The sequence below is a fragment of the Rhineura floridana genome, chromosome 17 (genome assembly GCF_030035675.1).
Source record: "Rhineura floridana isolate rRhiFlo1 chromosome 17, rRhiFlo1.hap2, whole genome shotgun sequence".
Taxonomy (NCBI): Eukaryota; Metazoa; Chordata; class Lepidosauria; order Squamata; family Rhineuridae; genus Rhineura; species Rhineura floridana.
Genome location: NC_084496.1, coordinates 4,229,663 through 4,252,057, shown reverse-complemented (window position 1 = coordinate 4,252,057; position 22,395 = coordinate 4,229,663). Strand labels below are relative to the sequence as shown.

The following is a 22,395-nucleotide window of genomic DNA, read 5'->3' as shown; positions in this document are numbered from 1 at the left end:
TACCAGTCTCCACCGAGTAGGTGGCACAGCAGCTTCAGCAAATGTGCATCATAACCTGCCCTTCCCATGCCCAGCTGCTGTTGCAAAGAGTGGACAGCTGGTATTCTGGACAATTCAAGACAAGCAAGGCCATCTGCACTTTCTCTAGGATGGGGTAAGGAAACTTTTCTTATCCAGCCTGAGGGCCACATTCTTTTCTGGGTAACCTGGCAGGAGCCACATGCCAGTGGTGGACAAGGCAAGAGTGAGCAGAGCATTGAGTATAACTTTACCTTTGTACAGTAGGTTAGTTTCTGCACACACTCATACATCTCCCTCTCTCTCTCTCTCTCTCTCTCTTTCTCCCTCCTCCTTAGTTCAAGGTCACATTCTAGCCAGACAAGAAAATCTTAAGGAAGGTGCACAGCAGGGAGAGTCCTGAGGGCCATATGGAGATGCTTTGAGGGCTGCAAGTGACCTCCAGACCTAAAACTCCCTGACCTTGCTCTGGGCTCATCAGGCAATTTGCTCTTCCTCAGGCAGCTAGTACAGAGACTACTCTCCAGGAGAAGCATAAGGATAAGAAGCTTCTAGAGCAGCCTTTCCCAACTAGTGGGCTACCAGATGTTGTTGTACCACAATTCCCATATTTCCTGACCATTGGCAATGCTGGCTGAGGCTGATGGGAGTTGTGGTCCAACAACACCTGGTGGCCCACTAGTTGGGAAAGGCTGACCTAGAGAATTCACAGAGAATTGTGCTCAATTGGAATGGCATAGTCTGATTCGGATCATGCTCAGAACAGCACAGATGTCTCTAGCAGAGGTGTGACAGTGTGAATTTTACAGGACAGGGAGAGAGTTAGGACCTGGAATGGTGAAGATATTTGATTCAGTTTTCATTTAAAGGCAAACCTACCCAACACATCCTTTCGAAAACAATACTCAGAGCAGAGCACAGCCATCCTTAGAAATGCTTTGAATTTTACAGTGCTCCAGCTACGTAATGTGTACATCAAATTGCACATATTAGTGAAGATAACATGCAAAAATTTATTTATATTAGGAGAAACCGCTGGCAAAAATGCATATATTAGGTAAAATTGTATACAAACATGGGTCCATTAGGAAAGATTTGAACTAAAATGTGGATGAATTGGAAAAATGAGAGAACCTAAAATTAACAGAGTTGCCTATTCCTAGCTTTTTTGATTTCCCTTAGAATTCCCCAGATGTTTTGTCTGAGGAGGAACTCCCAAGTTTTGATTTAGATTATGAAGATGCTTAACTCCAACAATTTTCATTGGTGGACAGCTCAGGGTAGGCTTGTAGAAGAAATTAGATTCTCATTTATAGGCAAAACTACCTAATTCACCCTTTCCTAAACAATGTGCGGACAGAAACACAGGCACCCTTCCTTTTTCCCCACTTCTCTGAATTTTGCAAAAATTCTCCAGCCAAGGAATGTGTACAAACATGCATGTATTTGGGTAATATGTGCATAACATGCACAGTGATAATAGCAGGCAAAATGCATTATACTAGAGAGATTGTAACTATTGGGAAAATATGCTTTGCAAAAATGTGTGTCATAGGCAAGATTGCATACAAAAATGTGCCAATAAGGAGAATTTTGCATTGAAGTGCTGATGCATTTTCATGACGATTTCTTTTAAAAACACACACATACACACAAACTGATGGGGAAATGTGGAGAACTGAAGTTAAGGCTGGCAAAATGAGAAACTGAGAGAAAGTAAATTTGCCAGAGTCACCCATCCCTTATAGCTCAGGACTAATTCAGCTTTCCCCTTACACCGTACAAGGGCAATCCTCCTTAGAACGCTCAGAATGGGTGCATCTTGTGATCTAGTGAGCCACTTCCACTCTTATGCTGATCCTCCCATCTAAGCATCATTTAAAGTGCAACAGTGGCAAATGGATCACAGACATCTTAACTTGACCACCATAACTTTTGTACAGTGTGTAGAAACATTCCCACTGCACTTTCCTAGCTCAGTTTTGAGGCTCCGACTAAGAACAGAATGAAATTTTGTCAAACCCTACAGATTCAGGAAATAGCAACACAATTATTCATTCCCCTAAATTATTATTTATGATAAAGTATATCCAGCATGCTAAATTTTCAAATACCCTCTTTATGTATAATTAGGAATGCAATAACATCAGTCTTTTGCATAATCACAGGTATTCTAAGTGGATTTAGTTCGTTTTGAGTATTATGTAGCTTCTTGGCTTTAAATGTGTTTGTCCCCAGCTGAATAAAGATTTTTTGGGGTTAGTTGCAAATCTATAAAATTTTAATTGCTTTTCTCTCTGGGGGAAATTATAAAGCTACTTTTAATAAGTGACTTATAAACACTACTGTGCAGATTTGAAACTTTACGCAAACATGGATGCCTCAAATTATGTTTTAGTTGCAAACTGGCTGATTTGATTTATTAACTTCTTAATGATTTTTCCCCACACTAAAAGAAAGATATAGGTTTTGCATCTGAAGAAATTAGTTTCTTCATTCCTTGTGGATATTGGTCCTTTTTAAATTCTACAATGGCAACAACAAAAAAGATACCCTTGAGTTAATTGCTAATTCTGCATTTAAGTGAAGTACCAGTTTAAAAGAGTTTGCATCTTTTCTTCCCAATTCTAATCTTCCCTCAGCACCTTTTGCTATAAATATTATTTATCTGGTCACAAGAGTGAACTATTTTTCCTTCACATTAACTCTATCATTTTGTCATTGTTTTACTAAACCAAGGAAACACGTGTGTGTGTGTGTATAGATACATTTACAAACTGCAAAAATGATCTAACATGAACAGATTATTTTCTTTTTAAAGGAACCCTTCCAAAATGTTATAACTTATTGGTGGGGCATAAGGTTCCAGCAAATGTTTTTTTTTAATGGTGGAAAGAGTAATTGGACTGGTTGCATAGTTGCTGGGTATGTCAAATAATATTATTATCAGGGAATCCATGGTTTATAAACCATAGAATCATGGTAGCTTCTGTAGAACATTGACTAAAGTTGTCATCCAATGGTACCCTTGTTTGTCAGTGTTGGGAATGTTGTTGAATGCAATGACTGCATAGGAAAGAAATAAGACATTGCCATGAGATGCTGAACGGTGAAAAAAATTGAAGTAGTGCTTAAGGAAAGGAGACACACTGATACGTAAAAACCTTCCAAAAACCAAGCAGCTGATGTTCCACTGACTTATGGACAAAACATTTCTGGATTATTATTATTATTATTATGTAAAGTGTGTAAAATATTAAGCTAAGTATCAAAAACCCAAGGTTGTGCGTTCCAACGTGTCTCCACCTCCCACAGAATAATCAAAACAAAACAAAACAGGAATACATTGAGTGAATTGCAGATGTGGAACAGTGCAGTGTGCAAATGAAGTGATCCAGATCTCCTTTTCAATATAAACACCCACAGAGGACTTTGATATATACAGTATTTGCACATTTGATACTTACAGACAAACAAACAAAATAAATGCCAGCACCATAGGAAAGTCTAAGAACTGGCTAACCTGTTACCTACTTGATGATGATACATCTGGAATCAATTGTTATTGTGCCTGTGGTCAAGCATTTCCAGCTGCACCCAGAACCTATAAGCCTTCCCTATCTTCAAGAGAAGGCTATTGTCACTTATTCACTCTTGGCGTGACAAGGCACTGATCTCCAATAAATCCAGCTTCTAGGGGTGTTCACACATTACATTCAACAAACGTACAGTCTGTGTCCCTGTGTAGGAGCAACAAGTGTGCACTCTTTCACACAAACACTTACTGTTGTGTAGAGGCAGTTTGTGCCTGAGTTCAGTGTAGCGTGTGAACAAGCCTTCTTTGGAGAATGAAGGAGTGATGACAGCTTCCTTCAATGGGAGGGAAAAGGGGGTGGGTCAGGCAGATACAGGTTTGATTCCACATGATCATGATTCCACATGAGGCAAACATCTGAACAGGCCACCAAGAGTGCTTGAACCCGGGTCAAGTGTTCCAGTGTTCTTCTCCATGGTGTAGAACCTGTCTCAGCATGGCAGTCGGGCATATATGTCATTTTGTCATTGCATGATCACTTGATGTGTTGCTAGAATGTATGTAATGCTGTTACCAGATACCAACAGATCCATCACATCGGCTCAGCGAATGGCTTGCTTGAATTAAGCCCGAAGGCAGACCTCCTTCACACTGACTGGCTATTTCCCACCCACCCTTTCCCTATTTCTGTTTGATGACTTGATTTGTAGCATCTCGGATTGAACTATTTGGCAACATTCCTCTCTTGCACATGAATACAAAAGGTCGATATGTGTGGGATGGGGGGGCAGGAATATATGAGTATGCTATATCTCATAAACAAGCCTTTAGCCTAGAAGATGATGGGTCCTTCCACATGTACCACTTGCTAATTTGGTAATGCTGGGGAATATTTCTGCAAGGTGCTATTTAACAGTTCTTGGCTTTTCTTGAGCCCAAAGAACATCAGAGGCAGCGGCAGCGGTGGGAGGGGAGAGATACAGTCAAGCACATGCCTAAGAATAGATTTTAGCTGGGGGGGGGGGGATCTTAATAGCAATAGAATGAATGCAGGCTTGTAAGGATATCTGTATGACTTCTTCCTTACTTACCCTACACAGAGTTGTAATACCAATTCCATAGTTTCTTCCATCATGGAGCTGAAGGCAGCATACAGAGGATCTCCCATTCAGACACCAACCAGACCAAGACCCAGTAGAGACTGGTGGCTCTAATGTCAGTGGGGCAGTGAATCCACTCCAGGCTTTAGTCTGAACATTCAAAGCACTGTCCAAGGCACTGAAAGTGCCTTGATCAGTTCCTTGAAAGCACCTTGGACAGCTCCTTGAAAGTTCAGACTCAAACCCAGAGCAGATTTACTGCCCACTGACATTGGAGCCACCAGCCTTCGTTGCCGAAACCTGCTTAGCTTTAGCATGGTAGCTGTCTCATGTGCCTGCAGGCTGTGTTCTGGGATCTCACCACATCCACCATCCAGGCACTGAACAAACCCTGATTTGCTTTGATTCAGAAAAGTCACTCTATTGGAGGCCTTGAGACCATTCCCTGGGCTTGTAGCCCTAGGACTTTAAAGCATTGGTCTTAGGACTCAGCTTGATGTGATGGGAGAGGCATAGAAATCCTACCATCAGCTAACTTCAGCTATATTGCTGTGATGATCTGATCAGTCTCTCAGTTAAGAAGTCTAGAAGAACATGAAAAAATGGACTGCCTTCAAGTCGATCCTGACTTATGACAACCCTATGAATAGGGTTTTCATGGTAAGCGGTATTCAGAGGGGGTTTCCCATTGCCTTCCCCTGAGGCTGAGAGGCAGTGACTGGCCCAAGGTCACCCAGTGAGCTTCATGGCTGTGTGGGGATTCAAACCCTGGTCTCCCAGGTCATAGTTCAACACCTTTACCACCACACCACACTGGCTCCCATCTCCAATTTGGAGTGTGATGTGCAGCATGATGTAGATATGGAAATTCTACTCATTTTGACACATTTACTTCAAATGAACGAGGCAGTTATTATTAGTGTAGTAGTAGTAGTAGTAGTAGTAGTAGTAGTAGTAGTAGTCCAGGGTGGCAAATACACCAATAAAACATTTTAACAACAACATCAAGCAATCTAAAAACTGTTGCAGATAAAAATATTCTTCCATCCAGTGATCTCCTGGGGTAGAACAGTCCCCTTGGGCCAGCAAATGCCTGGGCAAGCAGGAATGTTTCTAAATTTCTCCTGAAAGTCAATAATGAGGGAGACGGGCATGACTCACTGGGGAGAGCATTCCACAAATGGGGAGCCAGCACCCAAAAGGCCCCATCACAGGTCAATGCCACTCAGGCAGCCACCAGTGGTGGCACCACCATCCAGGTCTCACCTGCTGATCACAGGGTCTGAGGCGGCTGACATTAGGGAAGGCTCTTGTTTAGTTTGTGCCTCCCAAAGAATGTGTTCATGAGAGGTGCCCTCATTTTTGAAATGAATATGGCAGCCCTTTTCAGGTGTGAAAGCTCTCTCGCATACACAGCAAATCACTGGACAGCGAAGCATCCTAGACAGTATTATTGATAGCATCTAATTATTGGAAGCTGGCCAATATTTCCTTTTGTTTCATTTCAATTTTTTTGTGTGTATCCTTTTAATTTTGTCCCAAAGATTATATAAGCATATTCTTTAAAGTACCCAGTAGTCCAAGCATTATTTATATTTTAAGAGATTGCTTCTATGGCAAACGTTTGGAGCACAGAGTAATTTTTTAAAAAGAAATAAACATTAGTACACAATCCTATCCTATGGGAGTAAGCCCCAGTGGACTTCATGACAACCTGGTGGGGTAGGCTGAGAGATTACATGGAAAAAAGCAAATTGACCAAGCGAGAATTATAGCCTCAGCTTGTAATGCCTAAGTACTGGTACTCTGGTTCATTGTGTTTTACTTTGCTACACTGCCCTGTCACAAGGCAGATATCAAGAACGGTTGTCTACCCGCTCCTCGCACATAGGAGGCTGGCCCATTAGAGCAACTGGGTCACTGCCCCACCAACCTCAGTCTGCCCTCAGCCAGCCCCGACCTGCCTGTGTTCAAGGGGCAGCACTGGCTTTTCAGCTTCAGTGTTTTCAGTGTTGCCTTTGGAGAACACAGCAGTGGGGAGGATGGGGACAAGATTAGAATGAGTTGGCTCTGCCTCTCATTGGCTCTAGCTCTGCCTACGATTGGCTCTGGCTCCACCTATCATTGGGGCTTCCTGCATTCTGCCCCACCTGTCACAATGGTCAAGAGCCACCACTCCCCACCCTACACACACTGTCATCCCAGACACACATTTTCAGGGTTTCATTTTGGGGGTTGCTAGTAATCAGTTTAGAAGATGGGACAGATGATGTCCAGAGCACGGCAGTGAGGGGGAAAGAGATTATACATTTGCTGGCTTCTCTACTACTCTCTCACACATACTGCTTTTCATCCAAGCAATATGTGACTCAGAGATTCCAGGGTTCATAAACTACCTGAAGGCCATTGGGTCTGTCTCTGGAGTGCTTCTTCCCATATGTGACTGCTGGCTGGGAACATTGTTCAGTCCAAGGGGAAGAGGCCAAAGTCCATTCTGGGCAACCTATTGAGGGACACATGCCAGTGGTGGGTGCGGCCAGAGACAAATGTGGGTGTAGCAAAAAATGTGAATTTCCAAGTAGGCTAGTTTCTACACACACACTCGTACACATCCTCTCTATCCTCCATCCAGGCATGCAGGAGGTACTATCAGAGTTCGAGAACACATGGCAGCTAGGCAAAAGCGCTCAAGGAGGGTGGAAGGGAGAGCTGGAGAAGAGTATGGCCTAGGAAGTCAAGAGGCAACCACCACAACAAAGATCCTGGGTAGGGAACTAGTCCTCAAGAACAATAACTCTAGCAACTCAAGCCAATGCCATTTAAACCATGGCATCCCCACAAACTAAATAGAGGCAGGGACCTGAAAAATAGGAAATAGTAATTAGGGAGAGTTGAACGATACGATATTATGACGATGATAACTTTGCTTCATAGATGTGCCATAGTTTCCTGAGCTGAGCCCTAGTACTGAATGAAGTTCTGAAGCTATGTGGTAAAATGGCCTGGTTGAAACACACCCGCACTTATAAGAGAGGCCAAGATAGGAAGTATGAGGAGGACAGGAGAAACCAGTTTTCCTACTGTCTTCAGCAAAGGTGAGGAACCTATGGCTCTCCAGATATTGTTGGACTGCAGCTTCCATCAGCCCCAGCTATCATGGCCAATGCCCAGCGATGATGGGAGCTGTAGTCCAGCAACATCCCGGTGTCCACAATGTTCCCTATCCCTGGTCTTCATAGTGTGCTGTAGACCTTGGGGTCCCCAGATGTTGTTGGACTACAACTCCCATTGTCCTTGGCTATTGGCTAAGCTGGCTGGGGTTGATGGAAGTTGTAGTCCAACAACATATGGGACCCAAGATTGAAGAACAGTGTCATGGTGCATGGTAAAAACCTATGCACATTTACTTATATGTAAGCCCTTCTTTGTTCAATGGAGCTTACTCCCAGATAAGCTTTTTTAAAAAACAAAACAAAACCCTGATTATTTCCTGGCAAAGAGGCTCAAATTGAACTGAAAGTTAATGAAGTCCAAAACTATCTGAAAACTAATTTGGGGGAATGAGAGAGAGAGACTTTCAGTTTATACACTCAGAAAAATGCTTGTAGATTCAAAAAATACCTTGCAGAGATAATCTTTATGTTTATGTATTTTTTTAAAAAAACAAATATATCAAAGCTTCCTGAGGACATATAGCTAAAAATTAGATCCCTCGGTGCTTCCAAGCTTCAAACAAGAATGAGTTTCAGAAATCCACAGTGCAAAATGTGTGGATTCCATTGGAAAGAAGCAAGTCTTGACACTTCTCAAAAAATTCATAGTGGGGTGTGTTCACTTTTCTGGAAGTACACCTAGAAGGTTGCTAAACACACCAGTTGATGTAGGTCTAGTTCTCAGGAAAGTATGGCTTCCAACTGCAGGTGGGGACCTCATGAATTGAGATCAGGGATGGGTGGCTGTGGCTTTCCAGGATTTCAGCTAGAAAGTCTTCCCCAGTTTTACTTGGAGATGCTGGGGAGTGAACCTGAGACCTTCTGCATGCAAAGTGATGCTCTGTCACTGAGCTACATCCCTTCCCATAAAGAACAGAATCTAGCAGCCCAACTCCATGGACTGTTGGACAATGGTGGGCCAGAATGGTAGTTAGAATGTCAGGTCAGGGCTAGGGAGCCCCAGGTTCAAATCCTGCCTCAGCCATGAAGCTCCCTGGGCCAGTCAGTATCTCTCAGTCCAGCCCACCTTACGGGTTGATAAGTAGAATGGGTGATGCTATGTCACTCGGAGGTCTTTGGAGGATGGGTGAAATAAGCTGCAATTCCCAGAGTGCTTTAACAGTCATCCCCGCTTCCCAGAGAACTCTGGGAATTGTAGCTCTATGAGGGGAAAAGCGGTCTCCTAACACCTCTCAGCACTCTTAAGAAACTACAGTTTCAAAGATTCATTGGGAGACGCAATGACCGTTTAAAGTGGAACAACAGTGGAATAAATATGGTGTGAAGATGGCCTAACTCTATCCATTGACCTGAAGGGTACATTTCGGCCACACAAAAACGCAGAGGTTTCTACAAACACAATCTCCCTCCATCAAGGCAAGAGGCCATGAGCCCCATCTGCGCTACACATTTAAAGTACTGTTATACCACTTCAAACAGTCATGGCTTCCCCCAAAGAATCCTGGGAACTGTAGTTTCTTGAGAATGCTGAGAGTTGTTAGGAGACCCCTCTTCTCCCTCGCAGAGCTATAATTCCCAAAGTTCCTTGGGAAGAGGGACTGACCATTAAACCACTCTGGAACTGTGAGGGGAACAGGGGTCCCCTAACAACTCCCAGCACCCTTTACAAACTAAAGTTCCCAGGATTCCTTGGGAAGAAGCCTGTTTCAAGGGGTATAAGGCTGCTTGTTTGAAGGGGTGTACTGCTGCTTTAAATATATCGTGCCAGAAATGTGTGGCACCGATGGGGCCATTTCAGTCAGGTAAGTGGAAGGGCCATAGCTCCCTGGAGGAGCATCTGCTTTTCATGCCAGGGCCCGAGTTCAATCCCCTATAGCATCTCCACCTAGAGCTGCCAGAAACTCCTGCCTGAAAACCTGCCAATCAGTGTAGACAATACCGAATGAGATGAACCAATGGTCTAACTCGGTATAAGGCAGCTCCCCATGTTTCTGTGTTTATGACAAAAGCACTCAAGGAAGAGTGTGGAACTGAGCTAGCGTGGGGAATGCCCTAGGAAAAGGGGTATGACATTCAGTGGTGACTGGGGGCTCTATGCCAGTGATGCAGTGGGATCTGTTCCTTTGGAATCCACTGAAGCACATTGGACCACTCCTTGAAAGTTCAGACTAAAACCTGGAGCAGTTTCCACTGCCCCAGTGGCAGGGAGCCACCACTGGTGGTATGTCGTGCAATCCTAAATGGGCAAGCGTATATTATGTTATAAATTATATGCTTGCCCGTTTAGGATTGCCTTCCATGCATTCGACAAAGCAGACTGTGACCCACAAGCGCTTAAGCCATCCTAACCATGTTAGTCTTAAAGGTGTCATACACCTCTTCTTGCTTGTGTACAACAAACTACCACAGCAACCTCACTAGAAACTGGCTTTTGTGTAGATATGGATGGAGATGTGGCTCTTTGCCTCCATTTTGCGAAACCTTCAACAGAGTATGAAAGGTCCATCTGGGGACCTTCCTAGAGAGGTGCTGCTTCTGCCTTTGTACAGCAGCAGGAAGACATCTGAGATGCTGAGATAGGGCTTTGATATTATAGTGACTGGGAATGTAAAGCTATAAGATAAATAACAGGCAGTGATCCTTTTTCAGACCATATGAAACCACAGTAGATGTGGTTTTACTTAATAGCCTTGATACTTGAAGGATTTTGAGCTGGAGACTAGGAAGGTCTTTGAAACACACACACACACATACCCCCCCCCAAACACACACTGAAGCTGTTCATCAATTATAGAAGATAATCCTACTAAGCCAGATGCTAATGCAACTGGAATTTGCAGTAATAAAGAAACTGAATGTTTAGGCTACAAAACATAAGTTAATTCAACAGAATTACTCACAGGGAATGTACATCATGCATTATTCTTATAGACCCAGAATGGCTATCAAGGAGAGGCAGCCAAATCGTAGTTTGCATAAAAAGGACACTGTTTCCTGCACTCGGATTTGGCAACAAAATGAGAGCTGGTCCCGCACACTTAAATATTTAACAGAACGGGAAGTCTGAAAAATAAAGTGGGTATATATGTTCTGCAGACACCATTATATACATCTTTGCACTTGCATGTATGCATACACATACAGACACCTACACCAATGGCATAGATATTTATTTATTTAAAAAATCCTTCACTACTTCAGATATATTTCTTACATAGGCATTTAGGCAGTTTGCCAGAGTGGTTTTGCAGGATTTTGAATACCCATTGCCTCCAGTGTGTTATCTTGGGTGTACAGCCAATAACAGCTTGTCCCCATGTCCTACAGACACGAGGTGGTGACATGCAATTGTCTCTGTACACAGCACTCATTTTGTGATGAATGTTCTGTACTGTGTTACCCAGGCAGCTACACCACAACCATCCTGTACACCCAAGATAAGATATTCTGTAAGACAGGTATCAAAAGGCTGAAGCGAACACCTAGACATGCATAGTGAATATCTCTCCAGAAGTGGCAGATAGCATGAGGCTGAGGGGTTTCTTTTTCCATATGCACCAGGGATTTAATTCCTATTTTGGGAATAGACTTCAGCACCTTGGACAGCTCTTTGACTGTTTGGACTGAAACCCAGAGTGGATTCACTGCCCTACTCATATTGGAACCAGCAGTTTCTACTGGAGTAAACCCATTGAAATGAATGTACCTAAGTTAGCCATGTTCATTGATTTTTCCTGAGTAGGACTAGCATCTGATACAACCTTTTGTGTCGTTTGTCTTGGCAACATACTACCAGTGAGTTTGCCCAAGATCTTGCAATGAGATTATGGCTGATTTAACAGGGCTAGCATCAGCGGTCAGCACTGTCAGCCATAGGCTAAGGCCTGGACACCAACAGAAGGTCCATTGCTGGACCCCCTAACCCCCCTGCAAACAGTGATAAGTGCAAGGAGAAGAGAGCATGATTGGCCTCCTCCTGTGTTCAGCTCTCTTTTTTTGGTAGTGGGGTTCATGGGGCCTAGAGGGAAAGGCCAAATGGATGGACAGTGGCAACCTTGGAGGGACATCTTGCTTAGCTCCTCCCTCCTCCAACAAATCTCGAGCTGATCATTGCAGATTAGAGATTTGAACAAGAGCCACTTCACCACACTGGGCTAGATGAAATGAGACAATACCCTTATCCAGGTACATCCCCCTGGGAGCAAGAACATGCTTTCCTTTCCCACTCACCCAGTGACCTGTTCTGCTGCCAATGCTACTGGATAATAATAATAATAATAAAATTTTATTTCTAAGTCGCCTATCTGGCCAAATTAACGGCCACTCTAGGCGACGTACAGAAAATTAAAATATAACATATAAATACAAATACAACAACAAACTCTACTTAATCTAAACCCACCCACATCTTTACAGAATAAAACTAGATTACCCAAAAGTCCCGTAGGCCCGCCTAAACAGCCAGGTTTTCAATTCTCGGTGGAAACCTACCAGGGAGGGGGCATGGTGAAGGTCACATGGCAGAGAATTCCAGAGGGTGGGGGCCACAATCGAAAATGCCCTCTCTCTGGTCCGCACCAGCCTAGCTGTTTTAACTGGCGGGCACTCCTAAGGATGCATGCACATAGTCCCAGATTGTGCGGACTGCCTCTGGGAGGAAGGGCAGGATATAATTTTGAATAATAATAATGACAATAATGATAACAACAGCAGTAATAATACTTGGAGAGTCTTAGGGATTGAACCTGTGGCCTTCTGCATGAAGCATGTGCTCTGTCACTGAGCTATGAAGTTGGCCCAGTTCAGCCTACTGACTTCCCCTTGTAAGCCTTTGTAAAATGGAAATGATAGTGATATTACCTGTTCCTAGTTTGTTTGTAATACCTGACTCTTCCAGTGTGAATACAACATAGCGAGTGGCTTTGGAGACTTTAGAGAAGATCTGTAAGTGCAGCCTTTTCTGCAATCAGCTTGCAAGGGAGCTTCTGTTAAAAAGGAGAACTTGTATAGCAAAGTTGGCAGACTAGGAATGGAAGTCCCAGCTCACAGTTTCTCAGTTCATGGTCTCATCCAGACATTACAAAACAAGTACTTTTCACCTCTGTGGAAGAGCTTGGCTGTGTCTTTTTGCAATCTATTCTCCTTCTGTTCACAGCCCTTACACTGTGTATACCTGAGCAGAGGAAGACCTTGCCATTACTGATACTCCAGTACTAGGGGATTCTTTGCATCACCTTCTCAAGCTAGAACCTGCCAGTTAGTCCATCAGAGAGTTTCCAGAAAGGGATGGCCACAGCTCAGAGATAAGGAAACTCCCAATCATTGTTCGGCTTGTTACATCAAAGGAGCCAGTTTATTTATTTATTGTATATCACATATTCCATAGAACTCCAGGCCACATAGATGGCGTTCTACCCCAGTGATCTCCCATCCAAGCATGACCATACCTGCTTTGCTTTAGCACAGTCCCTGAGTAAGGTGCCTCCAGGCCATTCCCTGGGTCTAAAACAGGGATGAAGCACCTATGGTCCTCCAGATACTCTTGTACACTAACTCCCCTCAGCCCCAGATGGCATGAAAATAGTCAGAGATTATGGGAGTTGTGATCCAGCAACATCTGGAGGGCCACCGGTTGTCCAGCCCTAGTCACATCCTCCTGACAAGTACTGTATGCTGGACTAGTGTTAATATCAGCCAGAACTACACAGTACTGCCTAATAGCCATGTGTGTCAACCCACCAGGAGTGGGATAGACCTCTTGGCTGTGCCATCCACCTGGGACTCCAAAGTGGGGTCAAGGGGGTGATCAAACATCTGGAAGGCCACAATACATGACAGATGTGGTGACCTTGACTTGGTGGGATGCAAGTGATGCAAGACTGGCCACCTGGGTTGTGGATTGTGCTTGTTTCTTTAAATGAGGGGTGGGGAACATTTTCAAGCCTGAGGGACAACCTTCTGAGTACCACAGCAGTGGGCAGGACCAGAGGCAAAAGTGGGAGAAGTAAAAGATGCAAATTTTACCTTTGTACTGGAGACTAATTTTTACATGCACTCATGCACCCCTCTGTATCCTTGGTCCAGGGGGACAAGAGGCATTATCCAAGTTCAAGGGCATGTTCCAGCCAAGCAAACACACTAAGTGGTTTGCATTAAAATTATCAATAAAAACCATTCAAAGCAAGCAATTAAAAACATTTGTAAAAGATTAAACCAGAAGGAAGTTAAAAAGCGATCAAAACACATTGGCATCGATGTGTCTGGACAGGCTTGCCTAAGCAGAAATGCTTTGAGCAGCTGCCGGAAAGTATACAGTGAAGGCACCTGCCACACTGAAAGAACAATTCCTTACAAGGGCGAAAAGAGCATTATGTGGCATCTGTAAGTGTGCCAGTTCAACAGAGCAAAGCAGGTGGGTGGGCACCCATGAGGTAAGGTGGTTCTGCAACTAAACTGGTCAAAAGGTGTTCAGGGCTTTACATACCAAGAGTAACCCTTGAACTTGGCCTGATGACAAATGGGCAACCAGTGCAGATCTCTTATGTCCTGGAGTGATACACTGGCCTGAGATGCCCGATCCTTGATTTGAATCATTTTCACCCTGCTCTTCAGCCCCAAAGGGATCCCAGGGCATCTTGCAGATCACTGCAAGCAAGACAGTCCATGCCCTCCAGTTTAGTCAACACTCAAAAGGACAGTGAGTTAGGGGGCGGACGACAAAATAAGTAAACTTGAGTATAAGATCTTAGTTACAACTTGTTAGGCCTATGATTTCATGTAGACATATATTTCCTCACACTTGATGATTTTTGCTTTGATACAACCCACTCATCAGTCATCAGGTTTTGGTGTGGTTTGGGGTCATTAATAGAAGGCCTGGCTCCAGTGGCTTATTTATTTAATTAAATACCGGGGTCATCCAAAGTATGCTTACATCAGGGACCTTGCTACTGCTTGCCAGCCTTGGAAGACAGGATGCTGACACTAAGTTCGGTATTTCTGACTTCTAGTAGCTTTCCAGATGCTCAGGCAGTTTTTTTCCCCTTATCTCCTTCTCCCTCATACTTTAGGTGGAGACATTAGGAATTGAATCTGGGTGCTTTTCCAGTGAGCTAGCTCTCAGGGCATCCCCCTACTTCGTCAGGTGCATCTGGCCTGGGGAACCCCATTATTTTTTTAAATTGTTTGCAAATGAATTTTCCAACACCATTTGAGGGAGTTCTCTATCACTTCTCCAGATTGCTGTTTTGCCATTTTTTCCAGACACCTCATGAAGCACAGAACAGCTGCCGGGGCATGGGTGAGAAGGTGTTTGTGCGCCTGCATTAACACATGGCCAGCTATAATACATATGGAATTTGCCACTTGCCAAGAGCTTTCTTCCTTGGATATCAGTCCAGAACCAATTCCCAGGGACACCTGGGACACCTGGATTACTTTACATAACATTTCCCACAGTCAATTGGATCCTTGCTTCAATAATGTCTGTTGACTGTGATCTACAAGAGCTTAAATGTGTTCTAAATGACTCCAACAACACGAGGGCAGGATATAAATTTTATGGCAATCGGAAGGGGAAGATACCAGTAAGATGGCATCCTGTTCCATGGGTGCTTGAGGCTCACAAGAGAGCCAGGTAGCATCCAGGGAAGTTAAGTTACAGTAGGCAAGGTCAGATCAAGCAGGTAATGTCCTGTCAAGGTAAGAAAAATCAAGTCAGGGCAGGCAAGGGTGGATCAAGGCAGGGAAAGCTCATTTAGAAGTTATCTTTTGCAGAACAGAACCTTGGACAGCTCCAGGGGTGCCCTGTTGGCTGACTCTCTTACCTGCTAATGTAGCTGAAGGAAGATGTCCCAGCAGGGAGTGGAAGCAAACTGAAGATTTATGTAGGCTGACAAAACCCGCAACATAGTTGGCTCCACTTCTTTAGCCGGGTTGTTAATGGGCTGTTGCCTGATTTTGCAGTCTTTGACCTCTGTGAGGCTGGGAAGATGGAGGTACTATAGGGGACTCATCCTCTAAGTCTGAAGTTGGTGGTAGGGCTTTGCCTTCTGGCTGGAAGGGTCCCAGATTTGGTACTAACAGCTTTTCACCCAAGGAAGTGGCCCAAGCTTCCTCCTCCTCCTCAGAGTCCTCTGTGTCCCAGAATCATGACAGGTGGCTTTCCGAGTCCAGTTTCGAATCCATCAATCTCTTAAACTGAAGTGCTTGGATTTAGCTGATTTTGAGAGGCTTCTCATACTTCCTGTTCAATTGTCACATGATAGCCATTCCATTTGAAGATTTCATCACAAGTGCTGGCTCTGTCTGGTAGCTTTCTACAAAAGAATAAAAAGAAAAAAAATAAGCAAAAGCTTGAATCCAACTTGTACCTGCTGCAACAGTGAGCATGCCATTATCATGTCATTGGCTGCATTTATCCTTAGCATTGTAGGAATCAATGCTATTTAAGCTATATTTTTCAGCTACACCCACGTACAGCAGATGGTAATACGATGGGCTAAAGTGTGCATTGAAGCTGTGTGACATGCATTGTGATCCAAAACTTGCCCACATGCTTGTATTATTACCAAGAGAGCCCAGTACAGTGCATGTGTGACATGGACTTGTCTTGGCATACAGTACTCATGTTTCCTGTTCAAAAGAAATCATTTGCCACATGTCAGTCCTTCTCTCTACATCAGATAGAATGCCAGCATAACAAAGCTGCCATACACACGTAGCCCTAACCCACAGTCCACCATCAGAGCAATCCCACTGACCTTAATAAGAATGGGAGTAAATGGCTTAGGGATGCGTTATAATTAGTTCTTTTTAACAAATCTGAGTGCTTCAGTTTAAGCGGATTGAGGATCTCAGTGACAGGGATTTATCAACCACCCAGTTAGCATCTTGCCTGCATTTTTTTTTTCTGATTGCTTTTACAGGGCATGAGATTGGCTTCTATGTTGCAGTAAGTTCAGGACCAATCTCATGTGCGATTAGCGGCACTGTCTCCTTAGCGCTGCTGCTGAGCACCTGCTGTTCATTTCAATGGTGCTTGCACAGTATCCCCAGGCTGTCATGCATGGTGTGTTGTCTGTGCCCTTGATTGACACACTTTACTTCTGCCAGCTTTCCAATGGAACGATTGCATGAGTAAACAAGGCATGATGATTCAACACAGAATGTGGATGTGTGGTCTTCTCTTTTTTGCCTTATTCAAAACAGTTAAAATATTCTTAGCTCTCCCCCCCTCCATACACACACACTCCTTTGCAATACATAACAAGACCATAAGGATAGCCTGCTGGATCAGATCAGTGGCCTATCTCATCCAACATCCTGTTCTCAGAGTGGCCAACCAGATATCTATGCAGGCTTCCCATCTGGTTGGCCACTGAGTACAGAATACTGGATGAGATAGGCCACTGGCCTGATCCAGCAGGCTCTTCTTAATACTCTTTAAGAGGGTAGAGCAAAAGAATTTGGCAGGGGGAGGTTTAATGTCAGTTAGCATCTTGAGCTATTCTGTTGTGGTCAATTTTTGTCAGTGCTGAAACAATGTTGTATCCGGATCATATACATGCTTTTGGGGGAAAATATAGATACCATTCTTTTCATATGGATATCAGGTCAGAAACTTTAAATGTCCCAGGATTCTACTTTGAGTGTTTGTTTTTCCTGTTACTTTTACTAGGTTATACCCCCATTTTTTTTAAAAAAAACTGCCTTAACCAATATTGTTTGTCTTCATTTAGTTTATACATTAGTATTAATGTAGCTTCATTTACAAAAGGGAAGCATGAGAATTTCTGTAACTCTGAGTCTGACATTTCCAGTGCCCGAGTCTGTCGTATCGTCCATTTTCCAGCGTCACCATTATGTCATTGAAAGGGACCGAGCATGTCGATCATGTGACCCTTTAGAAACGTTCAAGTAACGGGATATGTCAACACTCCTTCTCTCTACATTCATTAAAATTAAGCACCTTTCCCCTTAACCCATCTGTAAACATAAAGTCAATCGGCAGCTAGGAGATTTCCCAGTCAGCAAGCAGTATTGTGAATTTTATCTTCTCTTGCAGAAATCAATTCGTCTTCGTTGCAACAGATGAAATTTCTTGTAACACCTCTGCAGGTAACAATCATTGATACTTCTTGATGCATCCATCCGAGTCTCAATATCCTTTTACACATGCCGCAGTTAATCACTAGAGAAAGCCTTAGTAAAGCCCATAAGATAAATCTTTGGAATAGCTTCCCTCAGTTGTAGCTCAAAGCCTCTAGGCTTTGGCTCAGGAAACACATTAGGTTATTCTGCTGACGTTGATGTTTTGTCTCACAATTACATGATCTAGGAAAGTAACAGTTATTTTGAAGTTTCTTTGAAAAAAACTGGACAAGTTGGAGGAAAAGGAAGGAAGGCAGGCTCTAAATTGGAAATGCAATAAAAGACCCTGGGTCTAATCCTGAAAAAAATAGCCCCATTGCAGCCAGCAGGACTACAGTTAGTCAGATCCAGTTGCATGTGTTTGTACCATGGACTGCCACACCTAACTGGTATAGTCACCATTGCACCTGGAGCTGCATGAAATATGGGTGAAGGCTTCCATCCATTCAAGTCTTTCCAGCAGCACGTTTTCACAATGCACAAGTGAATCCCAAGTCCTCAGGAGGTGCCTCATTTTCATGCTACACAGACACACCTATGGGACTAACCTTGAAGAATACTTCACATACAGACAAGTTGGTCTGGGGCTGTCCACTAAGGTGGTGACAACTACACCAGTTGCGCGCATGTACAAATGGGCCTAACTCCCACTCTATTGTTTTTTTCCAGTGAGAACATTAACTTTGGTTTAGGTCAAAACATAAAGGGATGGAGGGGCCACTTCAATGGGAACACCCATGCTCTGTGAAGAGCTTCCTTTGTACCGGTTTCTCACCCTTGTTTTTTTACTACTTGAATTCTCTCCTCTGCCTTGCTCCAACCAAGATTTAATGCATTTTGGGGGCACGAGTGGTTTAAACGGAATAACAACACATGCAAACTAGCTGATGTTCCTTTTAAAACCACTTATGCACCAAGCCCTTTAGCTACTTTTAAAATCCAGGAGGATTTTCAAAGCAGTGTGGGGATTCTAAGGGCCTTGAGGTTGGCTGATCTGACAGAAAGGCTTCCAAAACAACCACAGGGAATCTATAGGAGCATATACCGTGGGTGTGCCCTCTTGGATGCCACCCACGGTGTAGTGCCAGATATGGACAACTTAACAGCACCCAGTCATTGCTGTTATGCTTTCAGACTTCTGGAAACCTAATGACATACTGTAGCCAGAGGGGGATCCCCCTTTCCCCAGCACCAAATGTTGGGGGGTATTTGGACTATACTATAAGGAAAGGCTTAAATACTACTCCTACCCCTTGCTACACTCCCAACCATGATTGTCCCTCACTGTATTTTTTTTTGGGGGGGGGAGAAATTGTTATAAAAACAATGCTATTTGGAAAGGGAAAGGTTAAAGCAATATAATCGATTCCTAGAGCACAGAGATGGACCACAGAGTAGGAAATGCCTAGAGCAATCTATAGATGCAATATCTGGTCTCCCAAATCTACTGAACAGCTGCATAGTTGGTCATCTTCACCTGGGGAAACGGTGCAGCTGCTGCATTGCATTTTTAAAAACTTGGAGCTGAAATAAAACAAAACAAAACAAAATAAACAGGAACTGAACAGGGAAAACATAGGAGCAGAGAGCAGAATGTTTTGTTCATGACACCATGGAGATGCTTTGTAAAAACTGTGTGAATGAAGTGTGGCTATTCCACAGTAAATGGCCAGAGTAGAAGCAGCCTAAGAGGAAATTGTAGGGTCCCAGTAAATGCTCATAGATTGTCCCAGGTTTTTTTTTTTTTGTAACAAGTGGGACTTTGTGGGGCTGCAGAAGTGAAAGCAGCAACATCTTTCTGCGATCATGATGCAGAAGATCATTCCAGCACAGATTCTTTCACAATGAACTTCCCTAATTGAGGATAAAATACTTAGGCTTCCTTGCTCCTGGCACAACTAAGGATGCATTTGCACTAGAGATTAACAGCACAGCACAGTCCTAGACATGCCTTCCCATGTATAGTTCAATGGGACCTATGCCCGGGTATGTGTGTGTAGGATTGGACTGCAGCCTAAGCCAGATATAAACTGGTAAAATTGATGGACATATTTTCCCTGGTATTCCTCCTCCTCCTCTCTCTCTCACTTTCACACACACACACACACACACACACTATAGATATATGTAGTCACCCCATCCAAGTTTGAACTATGTTTGAACTATTACTTTAAGGGGGGAGGGGGCTTGTGGTGCTTCAGCATAGCCAATGGTCAGGAATGATGGGAGTCAGAGTCCAACAACACCTCAAGTGCCACAAGTCCCCCTTCCCCTATTCTCAGAAGTTTTTCGTCCAGCAACACTTGGAGGGACTCAAATTATCCTGAATGTGCTTCTACCACGTCATGATTCACACTCAACTAGTGGTATTTAAGTGTTGAATTACTGCTGCAAAACTTGTCCTGTTTTCTTTGGAACAGGAGCAAACCATATTAGCTCTGTCCTGCTGTCCTCCTGGGGAGAAACAGTTGAATAACAGAGAGTTCTCTCTCTCTCTCTCTCTCTCTCTCTCTCTCTCTCTCTCTCTCTCTCTCTCTCTCACACACACACACACACACACACACACACACACACACACACACAATGAAACCAAGGTTCCTTTTGGGCAGGGAAAGATATGTGATAGCCTGGAAAAGGAAACAGTATCAGATCAATCCTACATGAAGAAGAAATTATACATACATATGTTGCAAACCAGAGGCTGGATGGCCATTGGTCAGGGATGCTGGCAGTGCATTTGCACTGCAATTCAGGCATTGACTAGGAAGTTACACTAGATGGCCTTCAAGGTCCCTTCCATCTCTATGATCCAATGAAAGAGTACCGAAGCAAAGTCCTTAACCACTCAAGTAAGTAGTAATGTAGGAAATAAACAACTGCTCTTTTATGAAGCAATGGTGAAAACAGGGTTCTACTACCAAGTAAGTACTGCTCAGAGTCGATCCATTGAAATTAATGAACGTGACTAATTTAGGTTAATTAATTTGAATGGGTTGCATCCAATTAAGTTTTACTCAGAGCTGACTTACTGAAATGAATGGGACAAAGTCAGCCATGTCCATTCATTTCAATGGGTCTGCTCTGAATAGGGCTAACATTGTATACAACCCATAATCCCCAACATAGTTCTTTGGAAGCGGAGCATTGGTTTAAACCAGTATAAGCTTACAGTGAGAACATGTTCCGAGGTAGACTGTTTAGTCAGCAACACTCCTGTTCCTCCGTGGCTCCAGGAGACTGAAGTTAAAGGAATTGGGACAGATTGGAAGACAACACATGATTGGAGCTGGATTATCCTTCCTCTTCCCTGAAAACCACTGCTTAGAGATTTTTGAAATATTAAGTAGTTTATTAATTTAAATAAATAAGTAAGATGAATCTCGGGAAACCATCAAGCCCATGGCATAGAAGGACTACCTTCTTGGATGGGAAAACCATTCATTCATTAAATTATGGCATTTGCTCCCATAACAGGTAGTGATGGCCACCAACTTGAATGGCTTTGAAAAGAGGATTGGGCAAATTCATGGAGGATAAGGTTATTGATGGCTACTAGCCACAATCGTTATGTTCTGCCTCCACTACCGGAGGAAATATGCCTCTAAATAATGAGAGGTCCTGGGAATCACAAGTGCTGGAAGGAGTGCTATTGCACTCAGGTCCTGTTTGGAGGCTTCCCCAGGGAGGCATATTGTTGGCCACTGTGAGAACAGGATGCTGGACTAGATGGTCCTGTGGCCTGATCCAGCAGTCAGGCTCTTCTTCGTGTTCTTATGTTTATTAAGTCTGTGTCTCTCCCTGCCTGTTTCCTTCCTATTTCCAAAGCCTACTGCAATGCAACATATGACACTTCTACCCACCAATGATGGGAAAGGAAAGGGATAATTTCACATGGCATGTTGTCTTGCAGTAGGAGTTACAAGAAAGTCAGAAGAAGAAGAAGTTGTGGGATCTTAACCTCTGATAATGCCCATTCCTGCTGGCAGTTACACATATTGAGAAGGGAGCAGGTTGACTCACCACCTGCAGTCCCAGTCAAGATTAACACAGGTCGGGTTACCAGGTTAACAGAAAGGTTGATTGCCTATGTTCACGCTGCTCTCTGTAATGTGAGAATGCAGAAATCACGTGGTAGGGGCAAAACATGATAGAAGGAATGCACTGATGCCCAATGCTATGGATGAGGAAGAAATTTGATTCCGTTTGCATTTAAAGCTGAACTTATCAAATTTGCATTTTCCAAAACAATATGAGGACCGAAACACACTCATCCTTTGAAATTCACACATCTGGATTTTGTGATGCAGCCTCAAACCAAGCAGTGTTTACAAAAATGCACAGATTAGGAGGAAGTGTATACAAAATGAATATGTTGGTGAACATAACATACAAAATGCATTATATCGGGATAAATTGC

The 22,395-nt window shown here is 43.5% G+C and overlaps 1 protein-coding gene and 1 long non-coding RNA gene across 5 annotated transcripts in view; one reads left to right on the top strand and one right to left on the bottom strand.

Moving 5' to 3' along the window:
* Window positions 1-22,395, bottom strand: part of LOC133371679 (uncharacterized) — a 117,832-nt gene that overhangs the window by 41,871 nt on the left and 53,566 nt on the right. Inside the window, exons 2-4 of one of the 2 annotated variants that reach the window (XR_009759362.1) lie at window positions 15,653-16,144; window positions 12,687-12,811; window positions 10,733-10,889 (exon numbers count right to left, since the gene is read on the bottom strand). This is a non-coding gene — a long non-coding RNA (uncharacterized LOC133371679). Of the gene's footprint in view, window positions 1-10,732; window positions 10,890-12,686; window positions 12,812-15,652; window positions 16,145-22,395 lie in introns of those variants that run through there. The other variant, XR_009759361.1, reaches the window with a different exon arrangement.
* Window positions 1-22,395, top strand: part of RBFOX1 (RNA binding fox-1 homolog 1) — a 403,703-nt gene that overhangs the window by 347,699 nt on the left and 33,609 nt on the right. The gene's annotated exons all lie outside the window — the stretch shown is intronic.